The following is a 21,434-nucleotide window of genomic DNA, read 5'->3' on the forward strand; positions in this document are numbered from 1 at the left end:
TGATTGCTGGCCTTGGCACACATCAGTGGTGGCCCTGCTCAGCCTGCCCTGGGGCGACTTTGCCTGATACCAACATCTGGATAGGGTTGGTAGATCATCACAGGATAGGCATTCGTGTGGATTAGTTGAAACGGTGCTATTTTTTTATTGTCGTAATTAAGTTAATTTGTTTTATACATTTATCACTCTCATCATCTTCATTGATTATTACCATCGTCCCCATCATCTTCATTACCATCAGAACTACGGTCATCATTGTCATTATCATTATCCATCGTGAAAATCATCATCTTCCACAGCATCCATATCATCCATCATCATCGACATTGATTTTCAGTGCCGCTAAGCGTCAGATTTTGCCCCTCAATAGAGGGGCTAAGCAAAGATCATGTGCACATTAACGCGTGCGTGTGTGCGCGTGTGTCCGTGGCCTGGCACAAGCGTCGTGGTGACGTCACCGCCACTTAGTGGCGAATGGCGGTTGTTGTGTGTCACTGTGTGTGTGTCCGTGTGTTTGTGTGTGTCCATGTGTGTGTGCGTGTGAGTGGGGAGCGATAGTGTAGCGGTTAGCGCGCTGCGCTATGAACCTGGCGACCCGGGTTCGATTCCCGCTCACGGCCAACACCAGTGACGATTATCTGAACCGGTCCCGGGCCTCCCCTAGGTCGACTCAGCCTCAAATGAGTACCTGGTGCGGTGTGTAAACATCGCCACTAGGGAGACAAAGGCGGTCGGGCGTGGTGCTGGCCACCCACCCCTTCGTGTACCGTTCCGGCCTTCATAGGTGCTCGCTAACAGCACTTGCCCCTACAGTCTGTTACAGGCTATATGGGGGATCTTTGTCTTTGTGTGCGTGTGTGCGTGTGTGCGCTGATGTGACCCAGAAAGTCAAAACGGGTTCAGTCTTCTGCTTAAATAATAATGATGCTGCAATGAAATATAGATTCAAGTGATGATTGTATTTGAATGTCCAGAGCTGGACATTTATTTTACTCATTAATATACGCTTTATAACTTCCACCGCAGTTTTATATCGCGGCACTAGTGCAGTTGTCAGACGCCAAACGCCCTTTGCGAATTCTCAAAATCCACACGTGGCACTTGGATCAAAGTAACGTGTATGGGCCAGGTTCTGTTATCCATTCAAAATGGCAAAATCCGTCAGGACAAGTTGGAATCAAAGCGGATTTTCCCCCCTTGAGTCGACCTGCATGCTTTTTTTAACCCTTGATATTTAACCCCTAAAATTCCCTAAAGCTCACACGCCAAGATTCCTGGTATGGTTTTGCTCCTTCCCCTATTAGCCGCTGACTCGCCTGAGTAAAGCTCTCCCAGGGAGTTGTCGGGGTGGCTTTACAAGAGGTATCTATTTTTTTAAAGGAAAAAAACCCGTTATAGGTTAAATAATGGAAATTAAACATTTCATTGTCCGGACTTATCCCCATTATTGGAATGTGGAATTTCCCACCCCTGGCTCAAATTGAAGCACACCGAACATGCACTTGAGCATGAGGACAAGACACTTGTTAAAGCATTGGTCATGATGGAAATAATGTTAGAGTTAGTGGAAGAGGCATGGCGAGACATTGAATATTTAGTGGGGACTGCAAAAAAAAAAATGAAGAGTCAACGTTTTCACTTAAGTGGGGCTGAGAGGTAACTGATGCTGCCAGAGGGTATTGAGTATCTGTGGCTTAGTCCAAGAGATAAGCTGGTGCTGACTTGTGCCCTTTCATTCCATTAAACTGGTTTCCTCTCTCTCTCTCTTCTTCTGTCCTTTGCCATTGTGTTGTCGCAGAGCATCAGATCTTGGCGCGCAGTGCATTGAAGTTCCATAGCTGAGTGGCGCAGTTCAGTTGAAGTGGAGTGCGGCAAGACTTTGTTTTACAGCTCACGAGCGCATGGCCTACAATTGTGAAGTTGCAGATTTAGTTCACATTTGGGGGCGGGGGGGGGAGGGATTGACTCAGCCCCAAGCCTCTCTCCTGTTTGCGTTCGCAGTGATTTCCTTATGCAAGTGCTGGCACCTACAATGTGGAATTTCCACCGATGGCTTAGGAACGACAGACTGATACGAGGGCTGCCCTCTTGTTTGTTTAATTAGGGGCACTCTCGTCGGCATCTGAATGTTTAAAATATTGACGAGAGGGGAAGGCGTTGAGTGATACCTACAGCTTGTCCTGCAGAGCAGCCTTGTGGGCTGGAACACAATAAACAAAAATTCAGCAAACTGTGTTCGATTTAATTTCCAAATTTGGTTTCAAAATTACTATCATGAGCATTTTTGTAATTCTAAGGTAACAGCGATTGATTGGAAACGAGGTTTTAAGTGTTAAATGTGCTTGGGTTGTCAGATGATCGGTAATCCGACACACCGTCATTTTGAGGCCCTAATATGTGGTTGTCTCGGCTGCCTTTCCACTCCGCCAAGCCCCGCCGGTGATTTACACAAAGCCGCTTTCAAACAGTAATTTGTGGAAATTAATTTGGTCAAACAACCCACTTATTAACGTCCATTCTGCTAAATTAAAAATACGATTTAAGCGTTTCCTTTTTTTATGTACATCTCATATGCACATCTCAATGACACCGAGTGTAGTAGCTCTGTAGTAAAGGACAAACTGACGTGGCTTGGTCACTCGGTGTTTCGTACTGAGCCAGTACCGTGGAGATCCCAGATGCAAGGCTGAGTTTCGGCCGGCCTGTGATTAAACGAGCTCTCAAGTGTAGTGAGTTAATGGTCTCAGCCTTGTCATCAATGGCTGCACAAAAGTCGGCACGTTAAATTTGGGATTTTACTTAATTTGGCTAAATATCTGCTCTGAGAATTGAATAAAAAAAAATTACTGCCATGCGATGAACATTCCTTTGCAGCAGGTAGTGTGGAAAAGTGCATTCTCTAGTCTGTGGATAAAAAGACATTTGGTAAAAAAGAATACCTCAGAAGTAGTTTTCTGATATCTTCTTCTGCAGGCCACTATCTAGCACACACGGTATGCACTGGCCGACGAGAATTCCCAAATTGACACTTCATTTCATAACATTACACTTACTGTACACTTGGAGTAATAAAACATATTTGAGAGTAAGAAATGAAAACTCAATCTAAGTGTGACGACTTATCACTATTTCTGGCCCTGAGCAAGTGGTGGAAATTCCACATTGATATGGGGTGAGGCCAGACCATGCAATGAGTATACACTACAAAGTATGGTCTTTGAACCTTAATTGGTATAGCTCAGTGTCTTGACAAGCTTGTGGGAATACAGTCCAGACACTGACACGCAAGTACACAATTGTGAACCCATGTCAAGTCAGAGCATCTCCTTGGGGTGGTACGCTTTCATCTCTGTTGATGGCACCAAGCCACTGATGAAGATTCTATCCCACAGGACAGCCACTGTTGGCCTTCTATGCAGCGATGCAGCGTCCTTCATTTATCACCGCAAACGTGTGCCGTTGCACTGGGTTGTCCCCCGAACAAGGATTTGAACTCGCAATCCTCTGACTTTGAGACAAATGCTCTAACCACAGCGCCACCTGGCCAACCGTTAAATAACAACACCAACAGCGTTGCACTCTGGTGACATTTCCAGTGTGTGGGTTGATGGGGCCAAACTGCTCTTCGTACCGGAACATCCATTCTGTAGGATGACAATTGCTGGGATGAATTACTTAACAACACTGTAGCAATTGGGCACGGTGTAGGGTTCTTTGGGGCCTGTGACACGTGCAACCAGGCTCACCATGCTATGTCTGAGCCAGCATGATAGCGAACTTTTATAAATGTGTCTGTCATTCACATAAACCGCTTGCTGTTTGATGATCGGCATACAGTAATACGTTGCAGGCGTCTTCCCTGCTATGTGCAGGAAGACACATGGACGCAATTGTTGCAAATACACTGCTGGACTCTGCTTTCCATCACTTGTACTTTAGCCTGTGAATTAGTATCTGTTCATCATATAGGGTCTGGCCAAGTGCTGCCATTGGCAGTATACTTGACTTATTGTCAGACGGATGCGAGTTCAAAGTCCATTTTGGAGTTTAACGAATCTGTCATTCTTCCCATGGCAATAAATTGAGTTACCACTCTCTGGGAAGTCGACATTGCTTATTTTCCTGCGCATAGACTGGCTCCTGCCATGACAATGCCACATTTGCGGCCACTTTTATTCAAGGCCATCTACGAAGATGAGTGCCTACTCATTTCTCCTTTGAGCCGGGAGATACTTTGACTCTGTGACATCATGTGCCATGCATTCAATTTAGCACGAAACAGTTCCCAACTTGGCTCGACGCAACTTATTCAAGCATGGATGCTCTGTGCCGTTTCAAGCGACGACTCTAATTTATCGCTTCGCCCAGCCTAACATTGTCACGCGCGTCACAGGCACATTGTTTGAAGTTGACAAATAAATTAGCTCTCTTGCGTTTACGCCTTTGCTTGCGATTTTTTTTCCCCCCGCAGTGTTTTGTGCTCGTAATGAGCCTTTCTAAGTTGTAAAGCATCGGCGGTGCATGTTTTGGCTGCCTTTTCTAAAAAGGCCCCTTCTCTCTCTCTCTCTCTTTCCACCCTCCTGCCTTAGCTTGGCTCTCGGATCACGGGAGCTCTTGGAGCTCTGGGTTGAAAAGTTCAGTGCTGTGCCTTGGTATGCGCTGCATTATCTGCCCGTGACCTCAGTTCCTCCCTGTGTGGCAGGCCGCCTCCGAATGGCACCCACGATCTTACAAAAAAAAGAAAATTCCCAGCAAAATTTCGCCACGTTCAATGAAAAAAGGGCAACCGCCGTTTTTTTTAAATTATTATAAACGTCCATCTAATTTACAACGAAGAGATTCACCTCTGTTTTATGTAACCGTAAAACAAAGCACAAATGTGGTGGCGGGAATATAAATGGAGTTTAAATGTAATTGTTGTATTATTAGGAGCGCTTTATGGTTTTTTTGGTACCTCAGAAAAACCTATATATATTTCAGCAGTCATTCATGTTGCCCGGCAATGACCACCCCAGACACATTTAGGCAAACGCAGACTCCGCTTTGGACCACTTTCTTGGGGCGCTTTTTATTTTGTCGCAGGCGACCCCGAATCCGTTGACCTCGAGAGAAACAAATAATAATGGCTGTGACCCATGGGGGAAAAAAAAAATATGTTGTGAGCCGCTTGTTTTGCACAAGAAAAATGGCTCCTTCACAGCGGATGAATTTCCCCCGGTTCGGTGCAGTGCGTAAAGAGGTAAGGGGGCTGCCGCATTGAGATTTTTTTTTTTGCCCCGTGTTTTCACAGCATGTTTGACTTCCCGAGGCCGGGACAAACATCCCGAACAGACGGGAATGCGGTGGCCAGTCTAAACAAGCCCTACGCCGCTCGCTTGGTCACATGGAGGGGAGCACGTCTGTTGTACAAACACTTAAAAGTGGACCGCTACGCTTTACATTGTTGAGTATAATTAATACAGTGCTTCCGCTTTTAAATACACCTCTCGGAAAGGAGTTGAGAATTATTGTTTTCGAGGTGTTCTTTATGTGGCTGTCAGTGCTCTTTCCGCAAGGAACTCGCTCAAGATTGCAAACTCTTTGTAGAAAATAAACTTCGTGCGTCCACTTTGCAGATATAATGAGAAAACACGAAGCTAATGTTATTTGTGTTGGCTGCCTGACATCTGCGCATTTGTTAACTTGTGTAGGCCTTTGACTCAATCAGAGCTGTCATGTCCAGATGTACACTTGGTACTTTCACAACAAACTGGCCTGCACCTTTCCTGGAAACAAAAACGATTTAATTCAAAACACTTTTCCTGTGCTCGTTGGTTTCAGACAGCGGTACATTCACATTTTTTTTCGACGTGGAGGAAACCTTATTGTCTTGTTTCAGTCAGTCGGTAAACAAGAAAAGCGCCAGACTGTGGGTTATGTGACATGTAGACGAGACTTTTATTATAAATGGCGGTATGTAATTATCCAACTGGGTGGGACTGTCGTCAGACTGACTCACATTTGAAAGGTTGTAAGTTCAAATCCCGGTCAACTCAGCTCATCAACCCTCTGGTGTCACTTGGTGCAAAATCTACAAAGGCGTTCTGTTGGGTTAAACTGCTCCCGTCATGGAAATGTGGAATTTCCAAAACCGGCTTTGGCACTGTCAAGGGAGATGACCACCACGACAGTGGTTTTTTTTTTTTTTTGCTCACTTGAGAAGCGAGAAACTTTTGTGGCCTTCCAAGTGACCGTATCACACAGACAGGAGGTGCCTCGTTGTCCATGTCGCCCGCGCTAGTTTACTTAAGCGTTCGTACCCCGCCCCCCCCCCCCCGGCCCCCCGCCCAGGCTGCACTCGTCCTCGCGTCGGCGCGCCCCTCCCCGTCTGTCTGGCTCTGAAGGGGGCCTCAGTCTGAGACCCCGAAGCAACAAACCTTGACCTGTAAAGCCGTCTCGAGGGTCGTGTCCCGGCAGACCTCGTGCCCCCGCGCTGCTGCGACAGGGCTCTCCCGTGTTATTAACGGCTCGCGAGGGCTGGCTGGGTCTCGGCTTTCAAATGGAAGGTGTCTGCTGGAAGGTCTGAAATCCCCTCGCTTGCGTGGTCTGCAGCTTTCTTAAATTGCTGTCAAATGTGAATTTGCCACGTTGGTGCCAAGTGTATTGAGCGATCAAATGTATCCTCGCGTGGCGAGGCAGTACAGGTGGTTCGCAATTGGGTGGTTCTGAGCTCAAAATCCCCGTCGGGGGATCGACTCGGCTCATCATCCGACTGAGGTTGAGAAAATGAGTACCATTTTGTAAGAAGCAAAACAGTGGTCAGCTTTGCTGTGGCTGAGTCCACCATGGGAATGTGGATTTAAAACCAAAATCATCGGTTCCTGGCTGCCGACAGAGATGATCGCTGCCCAACGGTCATTTGATAATGTATAGACTCTTTGACTTTAATTATAGGCTCCTACACGACCCAAAGGGTCAGTTTTGACTTAAAGAGAATTGATTAGCTGATGATTGAACGTGTACTGCTTGGTTTAAAATTACATACCAGGTGCAAGCGACGGAGGATATCCATCATCTTTATAAACTTATGCGAGCGCACGTTTAAGTTGGCAAATATTGATGAGCGACAGTAAAATGAAAGAGGCTCGCACCTGAACCGTATTTCCTTTCAGTGCGATTAGACCGGTTGCCAAAACTCCTCTGCGCGTAGCCTCGAACGTTCCCGTCGAAGTCTCAAATCCTCTCGTGTAGTGGCCGTAATGTAGTGGTTTATACCTCGAGAATTACTTTGAAATTGCCTTTTGCGTTAAAAGAACAAACCTCAGGCACCGTGAAAAGGAAACGGACTTGTCTGCAATTGCAACCTTAAGTGTATGCAAGTGCTCCTGCGCATTGTAGCTGGCACACACACACATGTGAGACGACTCTCCTTTTCCACCAAGGGAACTAAGTGGGCTTTTTTTTGCAAATCATGCACAGATTCATTATTCCGCACGTGCGCGAAATTCCAATGGAATATATGTACATTCCCGCAACGGAAGTAATGTTACGCTGAAATTTACTTCGTAGTTGGGGGCCCACTTCAAGCTGCAGAAGAGGTGCAGCCCAATTCCAAAAGAATCTTACAGCCAATTGGGAGCCTGGGGAGCGCCCCCGGAGAATCCTAGAACGTCTGCACGCTCCCTCCACCCGCACACACACGCGCAGCAAACACAAAGGCAAATATACCCTGTATAGCCTTGACAGACCGTCAGGGCAAGTGCTGTTAGCGAGCACCTACGAAGGCACGGCACACGAGGGGGCGGGTTGTCAACACCACGCCCGCCCGCCTTTGCCTTCCTAGTGCCGATGTTTGCAAATTGCACGAAGTACTCATTTGGGGTTGAGACGACCTAGGGAAGGTCCAGGACTGGTTCAGATAAATTGTCACCGGTGTTGGCGATTAGCGGGAAGCAATCTCGGGTCGCCAGCTTCGTAGCGCGGTGCACTAACCGTTTCCCACACACACACGCACGCACGCATGCAAATGCTCGTGTATTAATTCTGGCATTTGGCGGGAAGGTTGGAGCACCCAAATCTTTGTCAATTTCCTATAGAAAACATGGATAAAAAGTTGCCAAGTCGAGGCACCACAAACATGCACACGAATGCATTTCGTAGGGGCCGCCACATCCCTCCCAGCGCTGCCTGAACAAGATACACCTCCAAAATTGTGATTGATGCAAATGTGTACAATTTTGGCCCTAACCCTGGCCACTTTGCCAGCAGTCGTGGCACATTGATTGGTGCGGTCCTTGGGCAGAATCGGTCACATGTGCATTGGAGATTGAGATATATATTTTTTTCTCTCCCAATATTTAAGGCGGAGTCGACCATCGGTGTGCCTTGAGGCGGCAGAATGAAGGTCAAAATACCTATGTGAATCGGACCCTGTGTGCTGTGTGCACTGTCTGTACCGGGCTTGATTACATGAAAGCAGAAGCCGGCTTTGGCCGTGAACAAAGCATGGATTTCAGTGGTAAGGTTTTTAAAACGAAACTATTTTTTGTTTTACCAGATTAGGCTCACTGAGCTATATATAGCTGTTTTTCAGAAGCGACCTGGCTATCACAAATGATAGGTCACGTGGAAATTTATAGCAGCCAATTACTCTGAACGCATGTTCATTCTAATTGTGGAGGAAAAAAAAAACGGAGTACCCGGAGAAAAATCCACGCGTCCACGGAGAGAGAGAGACATCCAATATACAGCAGGCGTCACGGTCGGGATCGAACCCACAACCTCCTGTATACCAGGCGATGTAGTTAACATCTAACCACCACGGCACCCCATTCGACACATTAGAGATAAAACGAGAGGTCGCGATGGCAGACTATACCGTTGATACAGCCAACGCCTCGCCTCTTTTTTTGTCGCTAGAATTAATTATTAATTATTGCACAGTCAATACTCGGCATCTCCCACCATCCGATTTTAGGTCTTTCCCCTCTGTCATAAACCTCTGCGTGACCTCCGAGTGCTAAATAAAGACAGACCAGCCTCCAGTGGGTCAATGGCACCCAGGAATATTGTGAGTAGAGTGGCGACAGTTCCAGAGCTGCTCGCCACCCACCACCATACTAGGCAGGTGGCACTTATATTTTTTTGCTGATCGCTAAATATGTGAGTTTTATGTTTACTAACTGAATTTTGATCACCACGTGGCTCAGCGGGAGAGCGAGTGGCTCGCAATCGGAAAGGTTGCGAGCTCAAATCCAGGTTGGGGGTGAAGGACTCGGCCCATCGTCTCTCCAGGATCGATCAATGAGTTCCACTTTGTGGAAAAGTACTGAAAATTGTGGTTGTCCTATGCAAAAGACCCCTGCCATAGCATTGAGGAATTGCCACCACTGCCTCAGAGTAAACAGGATATGAGTACCGTGTGGATGCTCATTTGAGCAGGAAACCACTGCAATTTGTTTTATGCCGCCCACACCCTGACCTGAAAAATAAATCGGGCGAAATAGATCATTGAGCCTTTGTTTTATGGCTAGTGTTACATGAACGCATCCTGTCACGTCACTTATTGCTTTTGCGTGACACAGGCATTCGGTAATTACTTTTACGGGTTTATTGTTTAAACAATTACATTGTGCAAAGTGGGTTATTTTCTTTTCTCATGCAAACCAGCCCGATCCTATTCTCAGGACACTGCAAACAATGCCCTCTGGAGATGCATGTTTTGATCGGCAGATACACATTTGTGTTTTTGAAGTTTTATTACAGAATTCTCTTGAGTTTTTGTTTTCTTCCATCACGTCAAAAAATGACGGTTGAGTTATTCAAGCGTCTTACGTTTGTGCGAATAACTCATGTTGTGGTGTTTGCCCTTTTTTTTGTGTGCGTGCGTGCGTTCTGCCAAGTTTGAATGCACGGCTGAAATAAAACAATACAGTACTTCATTTTACGTGCCAGCCAACCCTCAAGAGTCGCTCTTTCAACAGGCAAGGTGGTGTTGTTTACTCTGGCCAAAGTTTCACTTTGCTGTTCATGTTTAATGCAACTGGGATGTGCTCACAGTCCAAACAACAGTGCACTCCATCAATAGTAATTTAACTTCAGAAGCATTAATTATCATTACCCAGGGCTCCTTTCTCATACAGCCTTTGGGGGCGGGGGGGGAGTGTGGAGTTTACTATGGGTAAGTTTTCAACCTTTGATATCAATAAAATGGAAAGTACTATTGTTGTAGACTTTAGCATACTCTTTATGATGTTTTTTTCCTGTTGTGCTGTCAACATTTCCCCCTTGAGTATATCATTTTTTTAATCAAAACGTTAAAAAGAAAGTTAAATTTTTAACTTTAAACTTTCCGTGACTGCAGGAACTCATATTCTGTGTTTCTTTTGGTAAAGGCACGTAGATAGGAAAAAAATTAAAGTAAATAAAAACGCTCGTGTGAAACGTCGTAGTTTTTTTTATTTTAAGATAAAAACTTAGTAAAACATTTTTTTTTATTTTAAAATAAAAACGCTTGTGTTGTGATTGAAACGTCGTAGTTTTTTTTATTTAATTTCATTTTTTCTATCTACGTGACTTTACCGAAAGAACCAAAGAATATAAAAAGACAGTTATTTGTTCCTCAAATGAGCCTTGACACGGTGCTCATCTCCTGTTTACAGGCTTGAGCCAGTGGTGGAAACTCCACATTCCTATGGTAGGGGTGAGTATTTCTATAGAGCAATCACTGTTGTCTTCCCTACAAAGTGGTATTCTATCGTAACCCCTCAACCAGACTTTGAACTCGCAACCTTCCGAATGCGAGTCGCCCGCTCTATCACTGAGCCATGGGTATTTACTGCGTGTTTGTAATCTGAATAACAACTTAAAATGGAGTAATTAAATGGGATTACGTGGTACCTACCTTTGGTAAGCCGATTACAAGAATGCTTTACTCCCTGACACTGAATCCACACTCTTCGTATTCATCCTTAAACGATGAACACCCTGACCCTTGCCCCACCGAGGAACACGTCCAACATCTTGATTTTGAGCAGAACTGAATGTTTCTGAAGACATTTCTGAGGCAAATAAACTGCTTCTCATCCACTTCGTTTCGGCCAAATGATCCCCACGGGGCGCTTGGGAGCACTGACACAGATCGTTAAAGCCGCAGAGTTTTTACGCGAGCCGTCAGATTTGACGAACGCCTCCAGGCTTCATGTACTTTGGCTCCGGACCCCCCCGATTCTTTGGGCAGCTTTGTCTTGACTTCAGATGCGTCTTCCAGAAAAGGCCCACCCATCTTCTCTCCCACTGTGGTGGCATGGCCTGAAATGTGTTTTTTTTCTTGCCAAAATGGTTCAGGGGGCAGATATGGTGGTTTGGAATTCAAAAAGCCCACGGTTAATCCATTCCGAACTCCATCACAGTCTAATTTTTTACTTCTGCGTCACACTCCGTTTAAAAATGCATGATGTCTTTCATGGGAGCAATTTCAATGGTTGAGACATTTCCCTGTTGAGTTTTTGCCGGTTCCCCATTGCACATCACCAAGGGAAATGAATTCAGTCGTGTGCCACGCATGCCAGCACAGTTCGATATCGCTTCCCTACTAGGTCTTTGTGTCCGTGACACTCATTTAGCAGGGGAGCTCTGAAAACAAGTTGCGTCCTTACCTGTTGTCTGTGTCTTTATACAGCGGCACAGTGGTTAGCGATCTAAGTTCAGGGCCTGACCATAGCTAACGTCAGTGGTGGGGCCTCATGGTGGGGAGATGTTAACTACCTCGCCTGGTAAACGGGAGGTCGTGGGCTCGATCCCGACCCTGACACCTGAATATTTTTAGTTTTCATGTTCTCCAACGTTAATCGCGTGGATTCTTCTCCCAGTCCTTCGTTTTTTTACCCCCTCTACATTGAAAATCAATATGCGTATAGAGCCTTTGGCAGCTATACATTTTCACGTTATAAGCCACTTCGTTGAGCAATCATTTGTGTCCAGGTCGCTTCTTTGAAAAACAGATAAAAAGCTCAGTGGGCCTTACTTGGTAAAAGAGAAATAGTTATTAGTTAACAGTGGCGATGTTTATCTTAAAAGGTTCTGGGGACACTGCCTCCTCCCCCTCCTTTTCCAGTCCGCACGAAGGCATTGAGAGACCTTCATTCAATGACGACAAAGGGCTTTATGATTAACAAAGAGGCATATGTGACCAATTTGTGGCCAATATCGACCACAAAAATTATCACTTGGCATTGTAAAGTGTGAGATCTGGTTGATTGGCACGATGTGTGCTCGAATTGCGATTGGGAGGTTGCGATTTCAAACGCCAATTAGGGGGCCGACTCGGTACACCCGGGGTTCAATAACATTGGCACCGCTTTGTGAGACATCAATAGAGGTCCTCCTGCAGGGAGACACGTCCCTGTCCAGTCTAAGGAATGTGGAATTTCCACCACTGCCTCTCGGTTGCAAGTGGAGATGAGGTCCCCCCCCCCTCCGCCGACTGGTGTAAATATGTAAATATGGCCTATAAATATGCTGCGAATTACCATACATTTCCTGCAGCATATGGAACTTGTTCCAGACGTTTTAATTATTATCGACCATAAGTCAAACTGCCTTTATTCCCAGAGTGCAAAGAGGTCTATGGAAGAAGATGCCACAAAATGAGCATCCATTACATGTACCACTGAGCTCATTTTTCTCTGTGCCAATTAATCACGCACGTCGCCACATTAGTTTACGATTCTCCTGCTCACTCTCTCTCTCTCCCATTGCTTTTGTGAAACGGGAAACTGTCGCTGCTGTGCACTACGTCACTTGGCAATGAGATCGCGTGTCAAGCGAAAATTATCCTTAATTGCGGAGATGAGTCAATATAGCTTGTTGACACTTGGCCGAATTAAATTCAACGTAAGCCCACCGCGGAGGCAGCAGTTACAGCTTGCAGTAAACGTGATCTATTCTTAGTAGCTGCGTGGCCTGCGCGCACACGTGAGGAAATGCTAGCGCAGCAAAAAGTGGTCAATATTTGCAAGGGATGTTTTTATCACAGTTGACTGTGTTTCAACACGCCCTCGTCATTCAGAGACAAACAATGGACTTAAACATAGAACAGGTAAAGCTGGGCCATGAGGATCCAGAGTGCACTCGGAAAATAACTCTTCTTCCTCTTGTGTTCAGCTAGGTGGGTTGTTTATGCATGATTTACTGCAGAGGGCACTGCGTGGATTCACTCTCACATGAATGCCGAGTAGTGATAATAACGATTATCGTTAGTTTTAGTTTGAGCCTTGGCCAATATTTTATAGACTAGAAATGAGTCAGATGTAATAAGCACTGGCTCATCATATTAAAAAAAATCAGATTTCGGATCATATCTCGAGAGTGGAAAGAGAGTACAGTAATTGTTCTGTCTTTAGTTTGTTGTTCTTCCCCAGTACCGCCGATTAACTAGCACGGTTTTCTTCATACGGTGCGAAATAAGCTCAACATACATACATGCATGTTCATAATAAAGGTTTTTGGGTTAGATCGCGTTATTTATAAATGTGTTGTAACCCTCCACCACCCGACATGGCCAATCAGTAAAAAAGTGTCACGTTGAAAAAAGACAAATAGTCAACGTGACACTTTTTTTTACTGATTGGCCGTGTCGGGTGGTGGAGGGTTACGACACATTTATATATAACGCGATCTAACCCAAAAAACATTTATTATGAATAATATTAGTCGCGAAAGCCTACGTGTTATACAAACATGTGTAAATAACCATTCACAAACGCCAGTGTCTCCTTGCTCAAACTAGCAGTGGGCGAGGCTCTCGCCCACATTGGCAGCCCTGGGTCTCTGGTGGAAATTCCACATTGCTCTGGCGAGGTTTATTTTGCCCATTAAACGACTGGTAAACCCAGACAATATTTTGCTCGTTTTGTTGATGCCAGAGGGAATGACGGACTGAGTGAACAATCGAGGGTAATATGGACCCACAGATTTCACTGTCTGTGATGTTTCATGTGGAGTGATAAACTATGGTGTATGTATAATCTCTAAGTCGAGATGACGACACAGCATAAGTTTGGTTCATATCGTTTATAAGAATACAAAGCCACTGCTTGCTCACATTGGGTCATCAGCATCATCGTCAGCTATGGTCAATCTACTGCTGGATGACGGCCTCCACAAGCTGATGCTGCGTCTCGCGATCCTGCGATGTAATAATATTCCACTGGGCACTTGCACGCAAACTAATTTCATCTCCTCGGATGACGAAAAACGCGTTCCATTCCTTGGCTGTCGCTCCGTTAATATTTTTGACCGTCGTTCCTTCCAGCAACGTGCCTTGCCAAAGCCCCGCTCACTCCTTCCTTATACTTTGGATGATGTCAATGGATTTAGAGGTGGGTGCTGATTTTTAGTTCGCGGTCCAATGGTGAAAATTCCACAGGGGCAATCCCTGGCGAACAGTGAGCTGACTTTGTAACGTGAACCACTTTGATTTGTGCCACATTGGTCACACTGTCGGTGTTAGGGGTGAGGCGGCGAGGAACGCGGAGTATGCGGATCACAATTAAACCCCCAGAGCGTGCTTGTAAACTGAGCGGGCAGCCAACCACAAGCGAGTGTGGTCCACCGCGTGAGCCGCGCATACTGCCACGTTGAGATGTAGAAATCCCAGGTGATCAAACATACCTGTTTGCGTTGAGTCACGTATCTCTCGCATACACGGCTCCATTGTTTACAGTTGAATAAAAAAACATATCCAAAGGTACTGGGCCCTAGGCATGAGTTAATGGCCCACATTCTTGTGGCCAGGTCGCTTCTGTATTCATCTACTTGCACAGTCAACCGATGAAACATGCCCAAGGTTATATCGTCAGCAGAAGGAGCGGTTGTTGTGTTTCAGAAAGATATTTCCAATGTTTTTATGACGCTTGATGTTGGTTGTTTTTCAAAGCCTCTTTGTTATCCAGCTGACTCTGCCTGGAGGTTATTTTTAGGAGGCTGGGGGGGGGGAATTCCAGTTGTTCATTGAGATGTTTTATAGCCGAGTGAGTGGCCAGTCCTCCACCAGGTCGTCACTCACCGCTAAGGCGGAGATGCTTTGCTTAGGGTTTTTATGGCATGGATAATAAAGATGACCGATTATGTACACACGGAGAGAGGCTCAGCCATATCTTGTACTGTTGAAATCGAGCACTTTCTTGGCATTACAAGTGAACTTAAATCCATAACATAAAAAGTACTGTATGGCTATATTTTTCAATGACATGTGATATTGTCAAGTCAACGGTTTTTCCCCCACTGAAATAAGCATGGGGCTGTGCTCATCTGGGTTTATACCCCAGAGGCAGGACATGTAAATTCCACATTCTTATGACAGGGGCAGGTTACCCTCAAGAGCAATGATCATTGACTGCCTACAAAGTGGCACTTATTTTATCATTCACAGTGTCGGCCTCAGGCACCGATTTTATCTCGCAACCCTCCAAAAATGAGTTGTGCGCTCTAAGCGCACCACCCCTTTGCGTCTTACATTTATGTATGTGTCTGTATAAAATGATCTAAATGAAGCTTTAGCTGAAATGAGGCTGGGCAGTGCGGGTGCACTGGGGCGTCGTGGTGGTGTGATGTTAATTACCTCGCCTGGTATATAGGAAGGTTGTGGGTTCGATCCCCAACCCTGACACCTGTGTATTTAGAGTTTGTATGTTCTCCCCGTGGTCACATGCATTTTTCTCTGGATCCTCCGGTTTGTACTCTCCACATTTAGAATAAAAATGCGTTTTACAGTATTTGGCTGCTACAGATTTCCACAAGCCACTTCGTTGAGCTATCATTTGTGGCCCGGTCGCTTCTGGAAAATACCTATATAGCTCAGTTGGCCTTACCTGATAAAATAAAAAGTCGTTGACTTTTTGTTTGTAGCACACCTGTAATCCTGCACATTGGAGGAGAGCGCTGGCGGAGCCAGTGGGCTGGGGGGGGGGGGGATGGCACGTGCCCCCCCAATGACCCGATCGGATTATTGGGGTTTATTAGTAATAAATCGGCATTTTGCGAGCCCCACCGCCACTGTGTAGCATATTATTATGTTCCAGGGACTCTATGAGATGATAGGACAATAGTCTGAGTCCATAATTGGCAATAAGTAACGGCAAAGCGGTTATAAATGACTCAAAGAATTGTTCGCAGTTGCGTATACAGTCCACGACTTCCCTGAAGGCATTCACCTTCAGCGAGCGCGACGCCGATCACACAACGCGGTTAGAATTCGACCCTCGATCGATGGCCGCGCCATCGCCGCACACGCGTCGAATAAAAAGCAAGGGACAAGTCCTTACTTACTAACAACTCCTTACTTACTAACAACTCCTATCATTGGAGGAGAGGGTTTGGTGGATTGCATGAAAGTTGCAAAACTCCCATCCCATGGGCGTTGAGGTGCCATACCCTGGCTCGCCAAAAGAAATATGGACTGGCATTTGTTCCATCTGTTTGTCCCCCCCCTCCCTCTCGTATGCATGGGTTTTCTCCAGATGTATGGCTTTCCTACCACATTGATGGAGTTGGGCAAACATCTCAATATAAAGCCACAGAGCTTGGGAAATCGTTGGCGCCGCTTCTGGCTGCCTTCCCGCTTGTCCGTGGTTTTCCGCGCCTCTGAATCTACAGAAACTGTACAGTGTGTTACATATGTGTAACTTGTTTTATTTTCGCCACTAGCTTTTAACTTTCAAATTCCTATACATATTGAAATAACAGTTCTGTGGTTAAAGCTATGAGCGACGCAATGTGAGTTTGATTTCTGGCCACGGCTGGCATCAGTGGTGAGCGATATCTGAACCGGTCCTGGCCCTCCCCTTTCATCATCCCCCACACAGCGTGGTGAAGTATAGTCAAACAACATCCACGCCGAGCACAGCATGAGGAAGCCTTCATCCAGCAGTGGATTTACAAAGGGAATATTTTTGTATTGTTCTTATTAATGAACGTTGTTCTATTAGGTTGTTAAGTTAATATAAACACCTCTACCGGTAGTTTAAGCAGTCTTCATTAAAATGGTACCCCTATATTATGATGATGTTGTGCCTATCTGATTGACGATGCTAAGCTGAAAAATAAAATAATTTAAGTTTAGTGAGAATAAATTATGTGGTGCTTGTACATGTAACATGTTGGCCCCTGCCATAATAATATGGAATTTCCACAACGGACTCGTGGCCATTCGGGACGAACACTGCCGTAAACCCGTGGGAGGACATGGAGACGCTTTGCAAAATTTGACTCCGAACCACGCACGGTGATTTTGTTACGTTTGTGAATGGCTGTCGAGCTCCTAGTTAAAATTAGAAATGCGCTCATGTGCATTTGTCTTAGCAAGCAGGCCAGGCGATTGTTGGCTATTTCCATTCTACTGTTGGTAACTTGGGGCCTCGGGTGATTTCCACTTGCTTTGCTGTCGTTACCCAGGCTGTGTGTGTGTGTTGTGCTCCGCAGAAGTGGGGAGCTGTAGGGTCGCGGTTAGCTTGCTGTGCTACGAACCTGGCGACCCGAGTTTGATTCCCGCTCACGGCCAACATCAGTGACGATTATTTGAACCGGTGCTGGGCTTCCCCTAGGCCGACTCAGCCTCAAATGAGTCGCTGGTGCGGTGCGTATACGTCGCCACTGGGGAGACGAGGGGCGGTCGGGTGCGGTGCTGGCCACTTACCCCCTCATGTGCCGTGACGGCCTTCATAGAGTGCTCGCTAACAGCACTTGCCTCAACAGTCTGTTGCAGGCTATGTGGGGGATCTTTGTAGAAGGCCACTCACTGGGATTCCCCGCATTCCCCCTTCTCGCTTTAACAACACCAGAGATGTGCAGCACTGCACGTGCAAAAGGCTCTCAGCCCTGTCCAGACCACCAGCACAAATAGAACTGTGTGTGTTTTTCATTTTGTCGTTTAGAACCACAGACTGAAAGAGTTGCAAAAATGTGGCCATCTCAACAACAGGCAGTGGTGAAACGGAGACGCAGTTATAGACCGATTTCATCCTCATCAATGTTCACTGCTGCCATATACCTTTGGGAGCCCCGTATAAGGATAAGCCTTGTACCTATCGGACCATTCGGAAGCCGACTGTCGATCACGAGACCTGGTCGCTCGCTTGTTCAGTAATGTTTACGGTGACCCTGGGCAGAGTATCAAAGTTCAAAATAGCTAAGTTTGTTGTGACCATGTAAAACGTAGACAGTAACGTGGAAAGCCCGTCATTTTCTCATCATCATCATCATCTACAAACTATCAGATGCATGTGCATGCGATGTGCTATCCTCACTCCATCTCCTCTTGCGTCATCCCCTTGCCTAGATTTCCCATTTTGGCTTTTCATTTTTCACTTGCCTGGGTCTCCATTTAAACAGGCAGTAAACTATTTTTATTCCGTCAAAGGCACACATATCTTTAAACAGTGTGAGAGAATGAGTCACATACAAGACAAGTGTGTGCCATCGGAATAATTTACGTCAAATCCCCTCCACTAATTTGCATGGACGGGGGTGGGGGGCAATGGAAGAGGGCTTTCTGCACTCTACTATGAACCTTGGATACCCGAGTTAAACTCAGATTTGGACATATTTCATCATTCCCAGCGTTGGCCCCTGGCACTGATTACAAACCGCAACCCTCCCAATTCTATTATGAGGTGTGTGCTCTAAACACGTCACCCTTTGTCCTCTTACATTTACGTATATATAATGATCCAAGTGAAGCTTTAACTGAAATAAGGCTGGGCAGTGCTGGTGCACTGGGGGGCAGCAGTGACGAGATGTTAACTACCTCGCCTGGTATGCAGGAGGACGTGATCCCGAACCTGATGCCTGTATATTTGGAGTTTGTATGTTCTCCCCCTGGGCGTGTGTTTTTTTTTTCCATCACATTTAGAAACATGCTTTTAGATTATTTGGCTGCTACACATTTCCATATGATAAAACACTTGGTTGAGCTATCATTTATGGCCAGGTCACTTCTGAAAAAGAGCTACATAGCTCGGTGGGCCTTACCTGGTAAAATAGAAAGTTTAGTTTAGTTAAATTCTCAGCCATGGCTAACATCAATGGTAGATAATAGTTGCACTCGTCCTGGTCTCACCCTTCCCCAGCCCACACCGACCAGCGAGGTGAAGAATCGTCAATAATCCCACATGACCAACAAGGTATGGCAGTGGATTGACGAAAAAAACGATTTAATATACACAAGTTTAAATAGTTATCGGTGGTCGACTTAGTCCTTTTTTCCTGCTGTAATCGATAAACCGACCACTATGGGAAACCAACAGCAGTTGTCGTATGAATAGACTGGCCCCCGCCATAGAAATGTCCAATCTCCACTCCCGAGTCAGGGCTGCCATTGAATGCGGGTATAACCCTTTCGCTAAATTGACTTTGGAATTTGTGCGATATCAATGAAATTAGTCGGCCTAAGAAATGCCCGTCGCCAAATCGACAGCAATTGCGCCCGACCCAATCAGATTCCAGAAGCTCAACCGGGTTGAGCCTGGACCGTGCGCGTACGGGTGACCACTATGTGATAGAGCCAGGTGTGATAGGCATTGCAAGCAGCAGAGGGCAGTGGGACAAAATACATTGTTCTGCACTTCCTCCCCCACCTTCATCAACCTGTGCTGAGCAGCTTGGTGAAGTATGGTCAGATATCTCTCCATGGCCCGCAAGGCATGGGAGTTGGGGGGGGGGGGGAGCCTCATCCAGCAGCAGATTGACAAACAACCCGTACGTGTACGTACAATGCCCGACGAGGCGCTGCCCTCTTCACACACACACACAACAAAAAAAACTGCTCGGGGCAGGTGAGCGTCACTTCTGTTTCCTGCTGTCAACCAACTCGCGAGCTGGGGGTGGGGGCAGTGTGTGTTGACAGAGAACGAGCGAAAACAATTAGCGCCCGTAGGCAGCGGCGGGGTTTGAACCGACACGTTAGGGGGAAGGAAGCCCGGGCCTCCAGGCCCGCCTGCTCGCTCCGTGGACTCTGCGCCGCCCGGCCGTGACATGCCTGAGCCTAATGACATCGCATTCCTGTCTGGGGGGAGGGGGGGAAGGAGTCTCCGCACCCTGGGACCGCACGAGTTCGCTCGCTCCCATTGGTCACGGCGCAGGCAGCAGTGAAGGGGACGGCAGGGGAGGAGGGTGTCCTTTGTGTTTAACGGTGAGAAAAAGGTAGCGCCCGCGGGGAAGACAGCAGCGCGGCGCGCGATCGGCACCACGACGCCCCAGCCCGGACATACACACCCCACCCCGACCTACACACCCCACCCCGACCTATACACCCCGACCTACACACCCCGACCTACACACCCCGACCTACACACCCCGACCTACACACCCCACCCCGGACATACACACCCCACCCCGACCTACACACCCCACCCCCACCTACACACCCCCACCTACACACCCCGACCTACACACCCCACCCCGACCGACACACCCCACCCTACCCGAACCTACACACCCCACCCCGACCTACACACCCCACCCCACCCCGACCTACACACCCCACCCCGACCTACATAACCCACACCACCCCCACCTACACACCCCGACCTACACACCCCCACCCCGACTTACACGCCCCACCCCGACCTACACACCCCACCCGACCTACACACCCCGACCTACACACCCCACCTCGACCTACACACCCCACCCCGACCTACACACCCCACCCCACCCGGACCTACCCACCCCGACCTACACACCCCACCCCACCCCACCCGGACCTACACACCCCACCCCGAACTACACACCCCACCCCACCCCGACCTACACACCCCATCCCACGCAGACCTACACCCCCAACCCCGACTTGCACACCCCGACCTACACACCCCACCCCGAACTACACACCCCACCCCACCCGGACCTACACACCCCATCCCACGCAGACCTACACCCCCAACCCCGACTTGCACACCCCGACCTACACACCCCACCCCGACCTACACACCCCACCCCGACCTACTTAACCCACACCACCCCTACCTACACACCCCCACCCCGACCTACACACCCCCACCCCGACCTACACACCCCGACCCCGACCTACACACCCCACCCCGACCTACATGCCCCACCCCACCCCGACCTACACACCCCACACCACCCCGACCTACACACTTCACACCACCCCGACCTACACACCCCACACCACCCCGACCTACACACCCCACCCCGACCTACACAACCCACCCCGACCTACACAACCCACCCCGACCTACACAACCCACACCACCCCGACCTACACGCCCCACCCCGACCTACACAACCCACCCCGACCTACACAACCCACACCACCCCGACCTACACGCCCCACCCCGACCTACACAACCCACCCCGACCTACACAACCCACCCCGACCTACACAACCCACACCACCCCGACCTACACGCCCCACCCCGACCTACACAACCCAC

General features: G+C 47.5%; 1 protein-coding gene across 3 annotated transcripts in view; it reads left to right on the top strand.

Annotated features, from left to right (window-relative positions):
- The window catches only part of SHROOM2 (shroom family member 2), a 263,864-nt gene that overhangs the window by 123,529 nt on the left and 118,901 nt on the right, over positions 1–21,434 (top strand). The window lies entirely within an intron of this gene.

Source organism: Petromyzon marinus, chromosome 18 (assembly GCF_048934315.1).
Source record: "Petromyzon marinus isolate PM22_M1 ecotype Great Lakes invasive population chromosome 18, UKy_Petmar_22M1.pri1.0, whole genome shotgun sequence".
Taxonomy (NCBI): domain Eukaryota; kingdom Metazoa; phylum Chordata; class Hyperoartia; order Petromyzontiformes; family Petromyzontidae; genus Petromyzon; species Petromyzon marinus.